This window comes from Thamnophis elegans, chromosome 7 (assembly GCF_009769535.1).
Source record: "Thamnophis elegans isolate rThaEle1 chromosome 7, rThaEle1.pri, whole genome shotgun sequence".
Lineage (NCBI taxonomy): Eukaryota > Metazoa > Chordata > Lepidosauria > Squamata > Colubridae > Thamnophis > Thamnophis elegans.
In genome coordinates, this window is record NC_045547.1 from 46,661,537 (window position 1) to 46,682,735 (window position 21,199).

General features: G+C 40.3%; 1 protein-coding gene across 1 annotated transcript in view; it reads right to left on the reverse strand.

Moving 5' to 3' along the window:
* The window catches only part of TRHDE (thyrotropin releasing hormone degrading enzyme), a 272,257-nt gene that overhangs the window by 232,511 nt on the left and 18,547 nt on the right, over positions 1-21,199 (reverse strand). The window lies entirely within an intron of this gene.

Here is a 21,199-nt window from a genome sequence, read left to right on the forward strand (position 1 = left end):
ATACAGTCTTTAACTAATTCAGTTTCAGAATCTATTTCTATCAATATATTATATAACCTTTTTATATGTATTGGGCTTTGATCCCTAATCTGTTCTTTAGATTGTCTTCATTCTGCGTGATGCCGATTGTCTGGTCTTTTTTCCATCTGGCCTGTAACTGACTATACTGAAACCATGTTTGAATTACCCTTTCCTCTTTTAATACATTCAGAGATTTTAACTGCAATATACCTCTTTCTGTAGTAAGAAGCTGTCTATATGTGGTTACATTCTGTTTTTGTTGTATGCTTATATTCTCTATTGCGTGTCTGGGAATTGCCCACATGGGTATCTTGTCATTTAACTTATATTGATATTTTTCCAGACACGCAGTAGAGCATTCCTTAAAATATGACTTTTAAGAGTCTTATCCACCTTTTTATCATATATCAAATAAGCATGCCAACCATATACCAAATCATACCCTTCAATGTTCAGTATTCTATCTTCCATTGAGTTGACCCAGTCACTAATTATTGATAAAACTACTGCTTCATAGTATAATTTTAAATTTGGCATTTTCAAGCCTCCTCTCTTGTGTACATCTTGCATTATTTTAAGTTTTATTCTTGGTTTCTTCCCTGCCCAGACAAATTTGTTAATACCTTTCTGCCAATCTACCAAATTTGTGTCTTTTTTAAGTATTGGTATCATTTGAAAGAGAAATAAAAACTTGGGCAAAACATTCATTTTTACTGCTACTATCCTTCCCAACAAAGACAGTTGTAATTTTTCCCATTTTTTTCATCTCTACCTGAATTCTGTGCCATAATGGTTCGTAATTATACTTATATAATTTCCCATTTGAAGTTGTAATATAAACTCCTAAATATTTAACCTTTTTTACTATCTCACATCCTGTTATTCTTTCTAATTCTTCTCTTTGATTTGTGTTCATATTTTTAACTAACATCTTTGTTTTGCCTAAATTTATTTTAAACCCAGATACTTGACCATATTGATTAATCATGTTCATTAAGGCCTTAGTAGATTTCCCTGGTTGGGTTAAAATTACAACCAAGTCATCCGCAAATGCTCGTAATCTGCATTCGTGATGTCTAATCTTAATTCCCTGTAAATCATCTGACCCCCATATTTTATTCAGCAATAATTCCAGGGTTAAAATGAACAATAATGGTGATAGGGGGCAACCCTGTCTTGTAGCTTTTTCAATTTTAAAAGGTTCTGTTAAGCTACCATTAACTATAATTTGTGTTGTTTGTTCCTGGTATATTGCCTTGATAGATTGTATAAAGTACTCTCCAATTTGCATCTTTTGCATTAATTTCATTAGAAATTGCCAATTCACTCAATCAAATGCTTTCTCCGCATCCAGAAATATAAGCGCTGCAGGGACTGAGTTATTCTTTCCCAGATACTCCAATATATTAACAATTTGTCTTACATTACTTCTCATTTGTCTCCCTTATATAAAACCAGTTTGATCATTGTGAATCAGTTGTTGTATAACTAACATCAACCTGTTTGCTAATATTTTGGCAAAGTTTTGTAATCTGTGTTAAGTAATGATATAGACCTATAATTTTTTGGCTGGCTGAGATCTTGATCTTCTTTGGGAATCAGGGATATTAAAGCTGTTCTCCAAGATGGAGGTACCTTTCCTTCCATTTGGATTCTGTTAAATAATTCCTTAAGGGGTTCTACCATTTCTAATTGTAATTTTTTATAATAAACCGCTGTCAAACCATCTGTACCAGGTGCTTTCCCAACTTTTAACTGTTTAATTACCTGGAGGATTTCCTCCGAAGTTATTGGTTGGTTCAATCTCTCCCTTTGCTCTTCTTTAACTATAGGTATTTTTTCTTTCTCCAAGTATCTATCTATATCTAAGCCTTGTATTTTATCACCAGTGTACAGTCTTGTGTAAAATTTTAAGAAGACCTTTTTGATCATATCCTGTTGATGAACTTCTTTACCTTTATGGTCTATTTTTTGTATGGTACAAGATTTTTGTTTTTTCCTCGTCATATATGCTAACCATCTGCCTGGCTTATTTGCATTGCAAAAAGTATTATGTTTAGCATATAACAAATTAGTAGCTATCTGGTCTGACATCAACATATTAAATTGCGCTCGTAATAAGGTAGTTGCCTCTTTTGTCTTCTTATCGCCTGGGTTGGATATTAACTCCTGCTCTTTCTTCCTTTTCTCTTCCTCTAGTTCCTTTCTTTTTCCCCCCTGTCTATATCTATGTAGCTTATTTAAATTTATTAGAACTTCTCTCATATACGCTTTGCTTGCATCCCAAACCATTTCCATAGATGTACCCTTGTTCATATTGAAAACAAAATATTCTCTCAACAATTTTTTATATTCATTGACATTTTTCTCATATCTTAAATAAATTGTCATTTAGCCTCCAACACCTTCTAGATTCCTTCCCATATTCCAATTCCATCCAGACCAGATTATGATCTGTTAAGGCTCTGGAAAATATCTTCGTCTTCTTTACCTTAGAAAGCAAATCATTTGTAGTTAGTATAAAGTCAATCCTAGAAAAAGATTGATGTCTATCAGAAAAAAATGTAAAGTCCTATTCTTTAGCATTCCTTTCTCGCCAAATATCTCTTAGCTCCAAATCATCCATCATATTGAAAAAAGACTTAGGTAGTTTCGCATGTGTTTGAGTATTTTGACCCTTCTTATCTTTCTTGGTATCCAAAACTCCATTCCAGTCACCCATTAGTATGCAGGATCTGTAGTCCCATTGTATTAACTTGGTATGGAGCGTCTTGTAGAATTTTTCTTGTTGTTGATTAGGGGAATATACTCCATTAAGAGTGTCTTTTTTCCTTCTAATAATAGTTCTATTGCAATATATCTTCCTTGAGAGTCTGCTTCAATTAGTTCAGTCATTATATCCTTTCTTAGGTATATAACTATATCATTTTTCTTCTCCGAAGCGGAGGTCACAAAATGTTGTCCCAGTCTTGCATTCATCAAATATTTCTGGTCATTTGTTCTAATATGTGTTTCTTGCAGGCAAATTATGTCATTTTTACATTTTATTTATTTCATTTTCATTTTCATTTTATACAATCACTTATATACTGTGCGTAAAAAAAAAACAAAGAGAAAAAAAAACAAACAAAAAAAAAAAAACCCCAACATAACACTTCAATCCCCCATACACCCTCTCTTCTCCCCCTCCAACTTTCATTTCACCCCTCCAGCATTCCCCTCTTCTACTTCCCTTCCCCCTCAGACATCTCCCCCTCCCTCCATCTCACCCTCCTTACATTCCCTCTCACTCCCTCTTTACTTCTCCCTCCTCTTTCCCTCTTCTCCTCGCTTTGGTGTATCCATCAGTTTGTTTTTTTTTTTTTTTTTTTTTAAAAAGAATAAAAGAGAAAAAGAAAAAAAAAAGGAAAACGAGCCGCAGTATACAAGTGAATTCTTATTGTTCTAAGAATTGAAACTGTAATTCCACCCTCCCCCCTCCCCCCTATAATCCCCCCTCCCTAACCCCCTTACGGCTTCGCAGGTCCCATACCCGGCATAATTCTTTAACAAGCATTTGAGTATAATAAGGCCAGCTAACTTTAAAATTAAAAAAAGAAAAGAAAAGAAAAGCCAAAAAAAAAAAAGAGAATAATAAAAAATACACACACACCTAAAAAGAAAGGGGAAACAGAGAAGGGTCAATAAACCCACTACGTTAACACAGCTTCCCATTATCTGTAAATCTTAAACAATGTAGCTCATTCCAAATTTCGATTATTTTACTACTTGCAGGGTTTCAAACTATATTAGAGCCAGGTAAGTTGATCAATTAGGATTCCCCAACTAAAAGTCTCATTGCTTTGTCTATCTATTCAAACCTTTAATTTCTCTCTTTTTTATCCGAATATCCAAACCTTTCTATAAAACCATTAAACTCAAGTACTTCTTTCATTTTTCATTTCCAACACCTCCCTTTCTATCCTTACCCACCTCCACATGTAAATTTTTTACCTTCCACCCTGCCTTTATCCATGTCCATATATATATTTTATCCGCGTCCATTGCTCCTCCCATATTTACTCCACTTTCCTGAAGACTCTCCGACCAATCTTTCTTGACCTTATATTGAAATAGCAACTCAAACAAATATCAGCTTGCATTCTAGCCCCAAGTAGTCTAATTAAGCTTTCGCTACCCTTCCCTCTCCCACGCGCCTCCCAACTCCGTTCGTCCCAGACCACAACTCAAAAAGATCGCAATCTCCGCTCTCCTCGCCTAAGAAAATAATTCATGCGCAATTTGAGTTAGAATTCAGACAAATCTTATATACAATATGTGTCCACAATAAGCAACGCTTCTTTCAGTCTCCATGTCTCATCATCAATATACCACTTTTCCATTTTATCCCAGACGGAAATCATAAAGCTTTAAGAACATCGCTTAGTCTTTATTCTTTAGTCTTCTGCCCTTCCGGAAGAGGAAAGCAACACCCTCCGCCTTGTAGCCACGTGTCTCGCTGTTTGTCTTCTCCTTCTCCTTGTCTCTCTCCAGGTCCGGATGAATCAGGAAGTCCCGCCTTCAGGGTCTCGTAGTAAAATTCTCGGGCTTCACAGACAGAGTTAATGCGGTGTTTTTGGTTGCCAAATGTAACTGTAATACCAGCTGGGACTTCCCATTTGTATGGAATCTGAGAATTTCTGAGTTCTTCGGTTAAGAAAGCGTACTCTTTCCTTGTTCTTAATAATTGAAATGGTATCTCTTTAAAAACAATCAAGTCCTGTCCGTCAATTCTCAACCTCTTGCTGTAAAGCCTCTGTATTATCTCATTTCTGGATTCCCTTGTGGTAAAGTATATTATTATGTCCCTCGGAAGCTGTCGCTGTTTTGCTACCCAGGAATTCTGGCGGTAAATTCTTTGAATCTGCCAATCAAAGTTAAATCCCGGACTTCCCACCAAGCGGCTGAAAGCCTCAAAGAAGATCTGTTTCAAATTCTCCTGTTGGTTTTCACGCAGTCCTCTAACCCTTATTGCAAAGGCAGTCTTATTATAATTTATCATGACAAGTTGTTTTTGAGCATTTTCCATTTCCTGTTGTAACGTTTGAATTTTGGATATCAAATTAAGGTTAGTTTCTTCCAAAAGTTCCAATTTGTCCTCCGCTTCAGCAATATAATCTGTCATGACTGTCATTACTCCGATCATATCCTTCTTTGCCTGAGCAATTTTAGCATCAAATTGATCATATAAATCCGATATCAGTTGATTAATTTCCTGTCTGAAGTCATTAAGCGTTTTGAGAAGAAATTCTTGTGTTAACAAATCTCCCGTGGAGGGTGTGGGAGGCAAGGGTAGCGGCTTCATAGCAGTTTTTAGAGATATGTTATTAAGGAAGCGCTTCTGTTTAGATTTGGGAGCCATTCCAAAGTAGAAATAAAAGACAAGCAATCAAGCGAGCCAAAAATCAAAGTCTCTGCTCCCCTCAGTTAATCTTTTAGCAATTAGTACAGAGAAGCCTTCAGGAGGGTAGGGCTGGCTAAGTACGTCACATCAAACACAAAAACTACGAGATCGCCATCTTGTGACGCAGCTAAAAAAGGAAGGGAGCCTTTTGCGAAATTGAAGCTGGTATTTTAGATAGTAATAAAAGAAATTCCTCAGGAATGGTCCCCGCCCGGATTGACTTTTAAATAGCTTAGCTTTGTCCTGGGGGGGGGGGGGCAATCTGCCTAGGCTGCAAAAAAGGCAGCGCGGAAAACTGGCCGGAGTAAAGGCTCAGCTAATGTTGAACCTCTTCTCCATTCACAGCAAAAAAAAAAAGCTATGAATTACAAAGAGATCCTAACGACTGACCTTCTCCCTGCCCCTTTCTGCCAGAAAGGGGAGATATCTATAGATCTTATAAGATATACGAACCAGAGTCCTGGCAGGAGCTTCGTTGAGCTCCCGACGGCGGCAGGCTCCACCCCCCGAAGCCAAATTATGTCATTTTTGAATTGTTTCAGATAATGGTATATTTTTTTTCCTTTTCTGTAGTGAGTTTAAGCCATTGACATTCCAAGTTAAAAATTTAATTGTCATCTTTAGCTCCCTGAAGCTTTTTAAGAGCCACCTGGAAAGCCTGTAGTTTGATTTTTGGTCTGACTCCTCCCACTGCTTCTGAGCTAATATTTATGGTTTCTTGAACCGTTGTCTGGGCTTGTTGCTGGGCTTGTTGCTTCTTTGGTTCTTGTTCCTTGCGTTTGGGAGCCGCTTGGGTTTGTCTTTGCTCCTTAATTCCTTCTGACTCCACCAGAGTATTCAAAACTTGGGCCACCTCCAATGATCCTTGGGCATCTTGCTGTCTGGCCTCTCCTACTTTCTCCCTTTCTCTAGATCCTGGAGACGAGGGGTAACCAGCCTTTAATACGTTGATGTAAAAATCTCTGGCCTTCCAAACTGAGTTAAGACGGTGTCTTTGTCCCAGGTAGTTGACCACTAATCCAGCTGGGGCTTCCCATCTGTATTATATCTGGCAGTTTTTGAGTTCATCCACTAGGAATGCATAGTCTTTTCTGTATCTCAACATTTTGGGTAGAATTTCCTTCAATAATATCACCTCCTGGCCCGCAATCTGCAACTTGGTTTTATAGGACTCTTGTAGTATCAGATTCCTTATGTTCCTTGTGGCAAAGTAGACTACAATATCTCTTGGAAGTTGTTTTTGTCTGGCAATCCATGAATTAACATGGTATATTTTGTCTATTTGCCAGTCATAGTCCATTCTTGGTTGACCTACTAATTGATCAAAGGCTTCTGAAAGAATCTCCTTCAGGTTTTCTTGATTATTCTCTTTAAGGCCTCTTATTCTCAGAGCAAGCTCCATCTGTCTATATTGTAGCATTGTAATTTCTGCTTCTGTATTGTCAACCTTGTTTTGAACTTCTTCCACTTTATTTATTAAATTGACATTAGACTGGTTAATTTCTTTCACTTTATCATCCAATAAAGATACATAGCCAGACAAGCCTTTAAAGGCTTCCACAATATCTTCTCTGATCTCTTGGTTGCGAATCTGAATTAGCTCTTTGATCTCCAAAATTTCATCCGAGACCTCCTTGAAGGCAGCTGAAATATTTTCCTGTATTTTGAGTTCTAAAGCAGCTGCCTGGTCTTTTAAAGCATCTTTTAAGACTCTTTGCAGCACATCTTGGGTTAAAACTTCTGCAGCCAGAACAGGAGGGGGAGGTAATAATGACTGTAATTTATTTGTCAGGGCTGGAGAGCTACCAGCACTTTTTGAGGTCGTTGTTGTTTTAAATTGTTTTGAAGACATTTCTATCCTTCAATTAAGCTCATCTTCCACCAAATTATTAAGTCCAAACAAACTGCTTATTCCAATTATTACTCTTGTAACTTGTTAATAAATCAATGCTGTTTTAAGTGATCTTAAGCTCTGTAGTAGTTTGTTAAATTATGATTCAGACCCATCTTCAAGACTCCGGCACCATTTTACCTTCTGTCTCGTTAGTTTTAATAGAAGGAATTTTTAGAAAACGGAGCTAAAGTTTAAATATACCTACAGTTGTAGATTCTCCGGTATTTGCTCTGCCTGCTTTTTGCTCAGATGTAAATCAAACATTGTGCAGGGGCGGTCGTGAGTCTTGGTTTCTGCGAAAAAGCAGAATGAGTCCCAGGCGCAGAGTGTGCCAAGCTGCAGGGGGGCTCACACATTCCACACCCCAAAATTATCTGCTAGGGGGATTAATGGAGCTCTACCCAAGCTCAGCAGCTCTCCTCCTTCCTCTTCACCCGAGGAAAGGGTTATAAAACTGTCAGATGGCTGATATAAACTGTCCAAACAGTGTAACGTGATCTCGGGGCTGGAGCTTTTCAAAAGAGCCGCTCTTCAGGCTGCACGGAGCCACTGGAAGCCCCCAAAATCATCTCTATATAGAAAGCAAGTGATACTGGTTCTGAAGCCATATTTTTAATTATTGCCTACTTTAGGACCCCAAATCAGTTGTAAGAGGGGAAAAAACCAGAGGTCTCTTGCCTTCCTTGAAGACAGATCAGAAACCTCTTTAATTTTATATCCCTAAACAAAAAGTGGGAAGTGACTCCTGAAATATTCAAAGAAATCAATGTAGATACAGAATATTTATTGCACTGGTTCCTGCTCAATTACATACTTCTTTTTCAATCTACAAGCCTTACTTAAGTTAACTCCTTCAGCCATCAAGGGGAACGTGACAACAGGGCTGGAACAGTTTGTTCATTAATAGCTATGTTGCATGATACACATACCAAATGATAACTTACCATGGTTATTTCACAGCTCCCCATCTTTTGCTCTTCATATGTGTAGACTAATTCTCAGAATTTTACAGCAAGCAGAGCCATTACTGACTGTGTTTGGAAAATACCAAGATTGAAAAAAGCAATCCAATGCTCATAATGCATTCAGTTACATACTAATCACATAGGCTGAATTCCCACAGAGTAAAACATGATTGGCTACTTTTTACTGTATGTGTCATACAAACAGCCAATTTAATCATTACTTTTTTTTGTACCTATTTATTCATTGAGTGACATTAAGTTATTAAGTCAGCTCATAGATGCCTTTCCTTTGCATTCTATCAACTAGTTTCCTTAAGGCAGAGGCTAAAGGATTCTGGAAGTGCCTCTAGGAAAGGGACTCACTAGAGAGCACACATGAAACTACCAATATCTTCAAAGGAATTAAATGCACAAGGGAAGAAGAAAACAACAACACACCTAGATATCCTGAATAGATTAATAGAGGAAGTAATGACAAATTAGTAACACAAGTGTATCATAAAACTACCCACACCAACCAGGTCCTCCACTACCAAAGTAACAACCCAACTTCCCGCAACAAAAGCTGTGTAGAAATACTATTTAGACTTACACAAACATACTGCAGCAACCCTGAACATCAGAAAAATAATCCAAACCGTCTCTACATTTTCCAACAAAATGGGTACTCACATAACACGACAAGCACAAGCTGTGAAAAGGAAAACATTGCCATAAAACAAAAAATGTCTCAGAAACCACATGGCATCACTGAAGCACACAACCAACCAAGTATTCCAAAATATTCTAGGTAAACCCAAAGACCCAGCAGCCTCAGAAGAAGAAAACAGGAGTTACCTACAACATATTATGTTGTCAACATAGTATAAGGACAATAATAGCCACTACGTAGGAAAAATATACAGAAGACTAGCAGGACACATCCCATTAGCAGTGAGAAGACATGATGAAAACTCCTTAATTTCACAACACATGGCAGACTTAACTATTGTTTCAACTGGGAAACTGTGAGCATCCTATACCAAGCCAAATTCAAAAACTCCAAAGAATTCCTAAAAGCCTAGCAGAAGACACAAACACATCATCAACAAGCACCTAGAGATAAACAACCTCAACATACCATTCAAAAGAGACAATCAAAAATAAAAAAGGAAACAAAAAGACCAAAGCACCTCTTTACTAGCAATCAACACTCAGATGAGCAGAGATTAACACTAAGACTAGACCAACAATCTAGAAATAAACAATGTCCTAATCAAGGAACTACCAACTCAGACAAACAAGCTAACAGTAAACAGCAGGCTAATCAAGCCACCACCAAAACCACTTCCACCAACACTGACAGAGTAAGACACTAGTATATGAAATGAGAGCAAACCTCATTCCCTTCTAGCACTAATGATATTACCTAGTTTGGTAATAAAACATCTGCAAGAAAATAACCAAGCTCAAAAACCAACAAAGACCCCACAAGTATCTCTTGTCTGGTGCAATTAGGATTAACTTCAGTTGTTTTCTCATTATGAAATGTCCTAAACCATGGATCCCCAAACTTGGCAACTTTAAAACTTGTGGACTTCAACTCCCAGAATTCTCCAGCCAGTTATGCCTGTGAAGACTTGTGAAGTACACAAGTCTTAAAGTTGCCAAGTTTGAAGTCCTCTGTCCACCAAAAATTATAGGCACGGAAGAGTTTTCAAGTCAGGCATTCTCACAGGTATCTGGGCATCACTACTCTTGACCTTCAAAATTCATGCAATAGCCAAATAAGCATGATTGTATTAATTGATTGAAGCTTCATATACCTTAACAGCCAGAAATACTGTTCTAAGCATGTTGGCAAGTATGCTATCAACCAAGCGATCCTTCATCTCCCAAACAGCTGAGTTTTTTAGCAGATTGGTTTTATAAATTTGGAAAGTTGGTTTATTACTATTGTTTGGCTCAAAGTTTTCACTTGATAGTCCAGTCTCTGAAATGACCATTGGTTTACCTGAAGGGTCATTTTCTGTATGCTGCGAAGAGAGTCCAAGCATGGGTTAAACTCAACCAATCTGCCCAGGACTGAACTTTAGCCATGCCTCTGGTGTTGCCTTGACTGCCAGATTTTTCAGTGAAGGCGTGGATCTGTGCCCGTTGAAAGTTAGTCCAAGTAAGTCCATAAAATTGTCCAAAGTATGAATCGACAATGGAGAAAGACCCCAGGGTGGGGTTGAACTCTTCTCGCAGCATACAGAAAATGACCCTTCAGATAGGCCAATGGTCATTTTCCTGTATGCTGCTTGGAGAGTCCAAGCATGGGACATACCCAAGCTAAATGTCACTAGGGCGGGAAACTGATGAGTCCATGGTCTCTCCGCTGGTATGAATACCCTGTAGGACTCATTTCCCAAATGCCCCCTCCACAGAAGCAAATTTGTCAAATTTGTAGTTCCGAACAAATGGAGATAAGGAAGTCCAAGTAGCCGCCCTGCAAATCTTCTCTATTGGTGCGTGGGTTTCCCAGGCCGTGGTGGTGGAGGTGCTCCATGTAGAATGTGCGGTGATATGGTGTGGCACCAGTCTGGATTGCAGAACTTAAGCGAGGACAATGCATGCATGCAGCCAATGTCCGATGGTAGATGAAGAGACAGTGACCTTGGGATGCAGGTTGAAAAGACACGAAAAGTGACTCAGAATGTTTGAATGCTGCTGTGCGCTTGATGTACCTACGTAACGTGCAACAGACATCAAGTATGTGCCATCTTTTTCCCCTCAGATGTTTGGGATGCGGACAGAAATCCGGAAGGACAACTTCCTGGGCCCGGTGAAACCAAGAGTTGACCTTGGGAATAAATGCCGGGTCCAGCCTTAGGACCACTCTGTCAGGATATATCAAACATAAGTCCTCCAGAACCGACAGTGCTACCAACTCTGAGATTTATCATGCAGACATGATGGCAATTAAAAAGATGGTCTTAAATGTTAAGTGTTTCAGACTGACGGAATGTAGTGTCTCAAAGGGCATGTCTATCAAGGCCCATAACTTGACCTCGAGTTCCCATGACAGGTGGGGACGACCAGTGGTCTCAGGTTGGTGGTGCCCCGCAGGAAACTACAGATGATGGGGTGCTGGCCAAGTGATGAATGACTTAGGCACAAGGATCGTGCCCTGGTCCAGTCCATCCTGTAAATCGTCCAAGACTTGAGGGACAGTAGCCGCGGCTGGCATTACCTTGTGTGTCGTGCACCATTTTTCAATGTTGTATATCCTGGTTGTGGCAGGTCTTCTGGACGCCTGAATGGTGAAGATAACCTTGTCAGAGAGTCTGCCCTTGCTCAGGAGGTCCCTCTCAAGTGCCAGATGGTTAGTTGCAGCCACTGGGACTCCAGATGTTGTAGAGCCCCCTGGCTGAGAGAGACCTCTTGCTGGGGGATCCGCCAAGGTGGATTGATGGACAGACTCACGAGATCAGTGAACCAGGTCCTCCTGGGCCAAAAGGGTGCCACGAGCAGGACCTCCATGCCCTCCGTCAGGATCCTTCGAATCACTCTGGGCAGGAGGGGCAATGGAGGAAATGCAAATAGAAGTCTCGGCGGCCAAGAGCAATGTAGGGCATTGACCTCCTCTGCATGCAAACCGTGTGAAGAATCTGGGACGGTGAACATTCTCTGGGGTGGTGAATAGATCGACTACCAGTCGGCCGAACCTCTGCAACAGATGATGGAACAGGTCCGGATGCAGGCACCACTCCAAATGGTTGACTGTGGCCCTGCTTAGCCAATCCACCTGTATGTTGTTCATCCCGGAGATGTGCTCCGCTTGAATCGAGCACAGGTGTCTTTCTACCCACCTTCCCAGGGATTCGGCCTCCACCATCAGGGACGTGGATCATGCGCCCCCCTGGCAGTTTATGTGTCCCTACCTTGTCCATGAAGATCATCACATGGTGTCCCTGGATGTTGCTTTGAAAGTGAAGGAGAGCCAATCTCGCCACCCTCAACTCCAACTAGTTGATGCTGTGTGTCAACTCGGTCACTGACCACCTGCCTTGTGCTATTTGGTTGTGGAAGTGATCCCCCCAGCCAAAAAAGCTGGCATCCATCATGATGGTGAGATAGTCTGGTTCCCTGAAGAAGGAGTCCTTCGCTAGGGCAGAAGTCATCCACCATCGTGACCATCTGGAACCAGTTCTATGGCCTTGATCTCCCTGAGGTGAAGGATCCATGAGAGCCTTTTTGACAGGGCAGCAGGGGGTTGGGTACCGGATGAAGTGACGAGGTGGAGGTGAAATGAATTCTAATGTCAAACCTATGCGAATCATCTGTAGGACCCACTGGTCTGATGTGATGTGCTCCCATTGGGCATGGAACAGCTGAAGACGCCCTCCTATGGGACCCATCCTATGGTAGTCACTTATACTGGTGGAAAGGTCTGGAGCCAGACCACCCGCAAAAAGGCTGCTTGGAAAAATTCTGCTGTCGGCCTCTGTCACAAAAGAACTGATGGTCCTGTGACCTGTCAGCGTTCTGGGAGTAGGACCTCTGGAAGGAGCCAGAGGTGGAGGGCTGGTCTGCGGCCCAAAAGGACTGCTTCCTATAAAAGTTGGAACCCTTACGCTCAGATTTTTTGGTGACGGAAGGCATAACCTTCTTTTTGCCCTTATTTTTTATAAGGACTGGATCGAGCACCTCCCCAAAAAGCTTATCCCCCTTGAACTGGGTGAAAGCAAGCTTCCACTTTGACCTCATGTCCACATTCCAATGTCTAAGCCATAAGAGGAGACGGGTGATGATGTTGGAAGCTAGACGCAAACTTGGCGGCATTCAAGGTGGCATCTGCTGTGTATTCAATGGCCACAATAACCTTGTTGACATCCTGTCTGAGTCTGCTATCCCTGGCTGGGAGTTTGGTGAGTAACTGTCTCAGCCAGAGGAGAGAGGCTCTGGAAAGGAAAGATGCAGAGGCGGACGTCTTAATTTCCCATGCAGCCCCCTGATGAGTTTTATGGCAGTTTCTCTGCTCTCTTGTCCTCTGCCTTGAGCCCCTCTAGTAGGTCGGGAGGGAGCACCAAGGAAGAAGTGAGTGCAGCCACCAGCGCATCCACAGGGGGCAGCTGCAGTAAGTCTTCCAGACTAGTATCCACCACATATATTTTCATGTCGCTACCACTGGGGGTGGCAAGGGTGTCTGGCTGTGCCCATTGTTTCTGTACTACATTAAGGAATAATTTGGGAATGGACACTATTTCCTGAGCCTGAACCGGTTCCTCGAACAGGCCCTCACTGAGGTCTGAGAGATTAGGAGCCACCTGGTCCTGGGTTGAAGAGCACAAATGGGTAGAGGCCTTAGCCTTATTCAAGATAGTCTTGAAATTAGTATGCTTGAACAAAACAGTGAAGGCAGGCTTATTGGGTACAGCAGTTTCATCCCCTGAGAAGTCTGGCTCAGTGTTGGGTAGAACATCTTCCTCCCAGACAGAATCATCACTATCCAGGGAGGAATGGGGAGAGGCAGGCCATGGGGCCTGTGGAACCTCCTTGGGGGGAGCTGGGGTCTGAGAGTGGTGGGTCTTGCTCGGGCACTTGGCCCGCTGGCGCATCCCATTCTCAATCCCCTGGGAGATGGCCCTGGCAATAACGTCCTGCATCTCAACAGAAAGTTCAGGGTCCCGATCCTCCACAGGACCACCCCTAATGGAATGTTGATCCAGTGGGAATTGTGGAGCCAGATGATTCAAAGGAGTTGGATCGTCCTCTCCCTCAGAGAGGCATTCAAAAAGGTCTGCATGGTCAGCCATTGAGGATCCTGGGGAGCCTGGGGAAGCTGCCATAGCTAGCAAGGCCTGAGGGGAGAATTCCTGCCCTTCCCCTTCACTCTCAGAGATGGGAGGCCTTTCCCCTGGTCTGGCCTCGGGTGAGGAATCCCTGGGAGGGGTCCATCTGGAGACCTAGGCCTGCTGGAATTCCTTTTCCAAGGCCTTCTGGTGACGAAGGGCATCCCTATCGAGGCATGGCCTAGCTGCTTATCTTGTCTACTGTAGGGCTTGCTTGCCTTTAGGACCTCCCTGGCCACTTGCTAGCCTGCCTGGAAGGAGCCCTATTGGTAGAGGGACTAGGCTGGCTAATATGCCCAGGGCCCTGATCCACCATCTCAGTGATCTTGGGGTGACTGGAAGGGAACTAGGGGCCCTTCACTCACCACCCTAGCGACTCTGGATCAATGCCTTAGCGCTCCGGAGATGGAGGCACTGAAGGCGGCAGCCAGATGGATCTGGTGGAAGTAAAGACTAGTAGATTGGGTGTGAGTCAATTAGTCCCAGCACCAGTGCAGATCGGGAAGCCACGAGCCTGACTGCTGAGGCCAAGAGAACTCCTGAGGCCAAGAGAACGCCTGAGCTGCAGGGAATCAATCCCATGACAAAGACCCCACTGGAGGACTGGACAAGCAGTCTGAAGTGGCGATCTGCTGTGAGCAGGGCAGAAAGGCACTGGCAGGCAAGAAAAACGCAGGAAAAACAAAAAACAAAATGGCGTCCACACCAAAATCCGATCCAAAATGGCCACCATAAGTAGTTAAAGAAGCCTGCCAAGGCTCCGCGCCAGCAGCCGGCTCCTCTAGACAAGTATGGACGTCAGCGAGGAAAGCCCCTGCCGGGAGCATGATCACACAGGCAAAAAAAAACAGCGCGATCACGTGGGTATCGGCACTCCAACCCCACACCTCAACTGGCAGCTGCCTATGACCTCTGCAGCACCCAAGTAAGCCCAGGACACCGTGGGAGCCGAGAATGGTGAGGAAGGATGAGAGACAAACCAAAAAGGCAGTAGAAAAACTCTCCTCACCACTCCTGCTCTCTAGCGAAGGAAGTGAAGGAAAAATTTTTAAAGTAACAGTAAAAAAAGGAAATTAGAAAGTCGAAGCAATCTACAAAAGACTGAAAGAAAAATAAAATGTGTCCACTGGGCCTTGACTGAATTGAAAAATCTGGCAGTCAAGGAAACACCAGAGGCATGGCTGGGTAGATTGGCTGAGTTTAATCCATGCTTGGACTCTCCAAGCAGCATACAGGAAAAGATCTAGCATTTCAGAAAATCCTGCAGCAATAACTGTGGTAACTGGGTTCCTCTTCTCCCACTAACATCAACCCATTAACCATTACCTGTGCCCAAACCAACATGGAGTTTGAAATCATGCCACTTAGCCCACAGGGTATGCAGTAGTCTAAAAACAGAACTTCAGCCACTACAACTATAGCAATCATTTATTCATCAAATTTTACAAGATTTTTAAAGATCTCATCATATTGAGTTTTGTTGCAACTAGGTTCTAGATACAGGACACTTGTCAAATAATTATTCTTGTTGTCTTTAGTGGAATACAGAATTTAATTACATAGCATGAAAAATGGGAGATAGTAAACAGTGGAACTTAGTGATAAATATCTCTATCTTGTGCTCTTCCTCGGGAGGCAACATGAATGGTGGTGGCCTAAGGCAAGAGCCATGCAATAAGCTGAACAACCAAAAGATGAGCACATCAAGCTTTCATTCCCCACACCTTGTTCCTATAATCCAAACTTTATTTATACTGTATCTCTCACTTACCTGTCAGCAACACAACCAATATACGTATTCTATTTATCACATGCATATATACATTAAAATCATTAAAATGATCTCTGGGCAGAATACAGCAATTAATAATGAATTATAATGTTATATAAAACCATTACTAAAAATATTTTAAAAACTCACAACACGCAAGAAACAAAGAATTTTAACCACAATAATAAAGCCATTCTTGAGCAATTTCACTAGTCCTATGGGTTCTCCAAAACAATATTCTAGAAATTCGGAGCCTCCAAATAGAAGTGTTACTATTTATTATTTCAATGTCTAAAATCACCATCATCAAGTTTGTATATAACAAACTAAAACGCTAAATGTCTAGTTTGGTTAATACTATTGCATTATTTCTTTATACTTATAAAATAACAATACAGGTGAAACTCGAAAAATTAGACTATCGTGCAAAAGTTCATTTATTTCAGTAATGCAACTTAAAAGGTGAAACTAATATATCAGACTCATTATATGCAAAGCAAGATAGTTCAAATCGTGATTTGTCATAATTGTGATGATTATGGCTTACAGCTCATGTAAACCCCAAATCCACAATCTCAGAAAATTAGAATATTGTGAAAAGTTGCAATATTCTAGGCTCAAAGTGTCCCACTCTAATCAGCTAATTAAACCATAACACCTGCAAAAGGTTCCTGAGCCTTTAAATGGTGTCTCTGTCTGGTTCAGTAGGAATCACAATCATGGGAAAGACTGCTGACCTGACAGTTGTGCAGAAAACCATGTGGAAAGTTATGTGGAAGGGAAAAGTGTGGAAGAAAAATGTGCACAAGCAGCAGGGATGACCGCAGCCTGGAGAGGATTGTCAGGAAAATGCCATTCAAAAGTGTTGGGGACATTCACAAGGAGTAGACAGAGGCTGGAGTCAGTGCATCAAGAGCCACCACACACAGACGGATCCTGGACATGGGCTTCAAATGTCGTATTCCTCTTGTCAAGCCGCCCCTTAACAACAAACGCCAGAAGCGTCTTACCTGCGCTAAAGAAAAACAGACCTGGTCTGTTGCTCAGTGGTCCAAAGTCCTCTTTTCTGATGAGACCAACTTTTGCATCTCATTTGGAAACCAAGGACCCAGAGTATGGAGGAAGAATGGAGAGGCACACACTGCAAGATGCTTGAAGTCCAGTGTGAAGTTTCCACATTCTGTGTTGATTTGAGGAGCCATGTCATCTGCTGGTCCACTGTGCTTCATTTGGAGCACTTCATGCTTCCTTCCACAGACGAGCTTTATGGGGATGCTGACTTCATTTTCCAGCAGGACTTGGCACCTGCCCACACTGCCAAAAGCACCAAAACCTGGTTCAATGACCGTGGGATTACTGTGCTTGATTGGCCAGCAAACTCGCTGGACCTGAACCCCATAGAGAATCTATGGGGCATTGCCAAGAGAAAGATGACAGACATGAGACCGAACAATGCAGAAGAGCTGAAGGTCGCTATTGAAGCATCCTGGTCTTCCATAACCCCTCAGCAGTGCCACAGGCTGATAGCTTCCATGCCATGCCACATTGAGGCAGTAATTGCTGCAAAAGGGGCCCAAACCAAGTACTGCGTACATACGCATGCTTATATTTTTCAGAGGTCTGATATTGTTCTATGTACAATCCTTGTTTTATTGATTGCATGTAATATTCTGATTTTCTGAGATTGTGGATTTGGGGTTTTCATGTGCTGTAAGCCATAATCATCACAATTATGACACATCACTGCTTGAGCTATCTTGCTTTGTATGTAATGAGTCTATCTCATATATTAGTTTCACCTTTTAAGTTGCATTACTGAAATAAATGAATTATGGCACAATATTCTAATTTTTTGAGTTTCACATGTAAATATCTCTCTCAGAAATAGTTACTGAAATTCTTAAGAGTTGATATTAGTCTAGTCAAATCAGTTTTAAGAAGATACTTATACAAAACATGTTCTTCTATTTCTTTTTATCTAAATTAATGTTGGTTCAAGTAGACTTTTCAATTGAATATATTTTGTTGTATTTTCCTTTAGATAGTTTATTCCATTTGCAGCCAAAGCTTTTCCCAAGTCATGGATTTCTGTTTATTTTTAGATCTTCTGCTCACATTAACTAAATCCAGCTGCCATAAATTCCAGTTGAGCCAAATTTTATTTTGCTAAATGCTGCATATTTCTAGGCAAAGCTAGTTATATTCCAGAAATTTTCAGTGGAATGCAGTCTTTTTCCATAGAGATCACAGGTTACAAATTAATTAATGAATAGCCATTAAAATGCCACAGATGAGTAAGATATTTTTGTAACGTGCAATTTTACATGAGTTTGTATAAATTTTGTATTATGGTATTTATTTTTAAAAGTCCTTCAAAATTTTGAATTAGTTATGATAATGTTATTAACATCTTGTCAGCATCATTGTATTCAAAAATTTATAAAACAGTATTAAAAACAAATAAGCATTTATTGAATCTTTCACTTTGTTCTAATTTGTTTTTTGTAAAAACTGAACCTAATTAATTATGAATTGTCAGTTGTGTTCTGCTTTTTATTTTTATCATATTGCTAGATTAGTTCTGATTCATGTTTAATTTTCTAACACGGCATTTAAAAAACATTACCCAGTTCTTTCATGTTTTTAGATTATTATGCAGAATGTTTTTTACAGTTTTAATTTCTAACCCACTTACCTGAAAATAAACTCCATTAGTTTCTTTTTCATCCTCCTTCTTAAAAGAAGCATGCAGGCAGTATTTGCATGGCAAAATATATAATCAAAATAAAAAAATCAATAGAGCAACTTTATATTACCCTATTTCCTGACCTTTTAAATACTTCGGGTAAGTCTTCGAGTACTGACAAATTATCAGTGGCCAGACAATATTCTCATAGGAGTTGCATAATGACAATGCAACTTCTGAGGAGACCCTTTGAAGTTTCTTCAAAGTCTGCCTTTAAAGCAAGCATCTTCTTCTAACAAACTTTGGAAATAAATATGTGGAAAATAATGGCCATTTTAAATATTGAATAGCATTTCAAATTGTATCCAGAAGCTGCTGACCAGCACAAATAAATAAGAATAGAAATAAACATGTTGTCTCCTGCTTAACTAAAAAGGGCTGAACCTTCCAACTGTGTTTCAGGAATCTCCATGTATCACACATGAACTGCAATAATTTTTGAAAAAAATTAATTGTTATTAAAAAAGGTTTTTGGTAGTAAATCTATGTTTTATAAAAAGAAATGCTACTGATATTCTTAGGGTAAAATGGAATTGAAAATGGAAGATGGAATTGCTCTGTAGTAAAGCTCTAATTACATAAATTTCTGATAACACTGTTTCCCTATGATAGCTTCTACTGTATTGCCTGGTATCTTGATTCTACATTTCAGAACTCTTGGAATATCAAATTAAGTTTTGGAGGAATTTGGGGGAGATTATACTTTTAGCTAGTTCCCCCTAAGTCTGAATGTGTGAGTCTTCAACACCACTTTGTGCTCTTCCATTTGGCTCCTGATCCTATTGATGTTTTGTTGCGAGATTTTGTTTTTGATTATGGACTGATTATGGATTGCCATGAGTTTAGTCGTTGCTTCATTCAGCAACATCATAAATTCGCTTGTCACCACACAGGAATCTATCAAAGCATGAGTTACGTACTGTGGTAAGATTTGCATTTTAAAAAAAGCAATGGGAGATACATTGGAAGGTGTAATTTCCCAGGGCAGGAATGCCATCTAGCATCAAGCTTGAAAAATGCAAGGCAAGGTGTTTGTTAAGCTATGGGAAAGGCATAACAAAGAAGCACTGAATTTAAACTGCAATAGGTATAAGGACTGCACCCTTACATTGACAGAGAGCAGTCAAGTGCTTTAAGTACTGTAGTTTTATTCTAGCGTACAATAAAGACTCTTAGGTAGCCATGCTCCATGAACCATGTGGGTAGCTTCTACTAGGTTAGAGCCAGAAAGCCTGCCATCAATGCAGCTCATAAAGCATATTCCTAACTATTTACACAACAGCAACCCTGCAAACCATATCTAAATCCTTTCTTAAATCTGTTTTAATCTAAATTGCTTAGACATACATGACTAATCTTCTGGATCACTGTTAGGAATTATTAACACATCTTGAATGGAACACCTTATGCCCTTATTTCTAAAATATATTAGTACAAAAAAAATGAACATATTTTGATGACTATAGGGCCAGGCTAGCAAGAAACACTGAGATTACAAATGCAACTAAAAGAGAAAAAATGCAGCCAACAGCTAAACAACCCATGAAAAAGGTATTGCTACCACATATCAAAAGCATAAACCCAAAAAATCTACTCTAAGCATCCTTAGCAAATCCAAAGACCTAAAATAGACAAAACAAGAGTGATTGACAAGATAGCATATAAGGGCTGTGAAAATCACTATATGTGGCAAGCATGTCAAAACCTGAGAGAACAGATCCATGAACATGATGGCCTGAGGAGCTTATCTATTAATTTATTAGGACACTATTAGGGGCTTTTGCAAGTGAGCCATGAATTAGCTTGAACGAGATCTACTCCATCTTAATCAGTCTTATTTGTGCTTTTGCTAAAATTAGCAGTCAGTCAGCATCTGCTCTGGCATCTGTTAACAGAGCTACGGGGACTGACCATTACTGGAACAAGGAAAGGTAACATGACATTTAACTTAGCCGTGTTCAAGAGTGTTCTATCAAAGACCCAGCAGTAAAAAGTTCATTATTAGGATGTTTAAAAAAAACAAACCCAAAGGTGGAGAGATTAGCAAATTAAGTGCACCCCTCATAATTCTTATGGGTTCTTAGCCTAAAGCTAAGCACATCTTAAAAATCAGGCACAAATGATGAAAGATCAGGACATAATATGGATTTATGATATAAAAGAGTATGAATTGGACTTGCATCCTGAGCATTCCTCTCTTTAATTCTGTGCAGAAATAAAATGCTAACCACACTTTCCTTGACTCAGCATGATTATTGGCTTATCATACCAGATAAAATGAACCAGTATTGAGCTGGGTCAACATTACTCACCTATTAACCAATACTCAGATAATATAGAAATCAACATTAGAATCAAAGAAGAAGCAACACCACACCAAAAAAGCAATTTTGAAAAAAAAACAACAATAAAATCTGGTAGGACAAGCTGCCACATATAAACAGCCAACAAATTCAGGAGTACTGTATTTACTGATACTATCATTGCCTAGTAGTAGAGGAAATCTTATGTAGGAAAATCATTTATTTTAAAATCAAGTTACA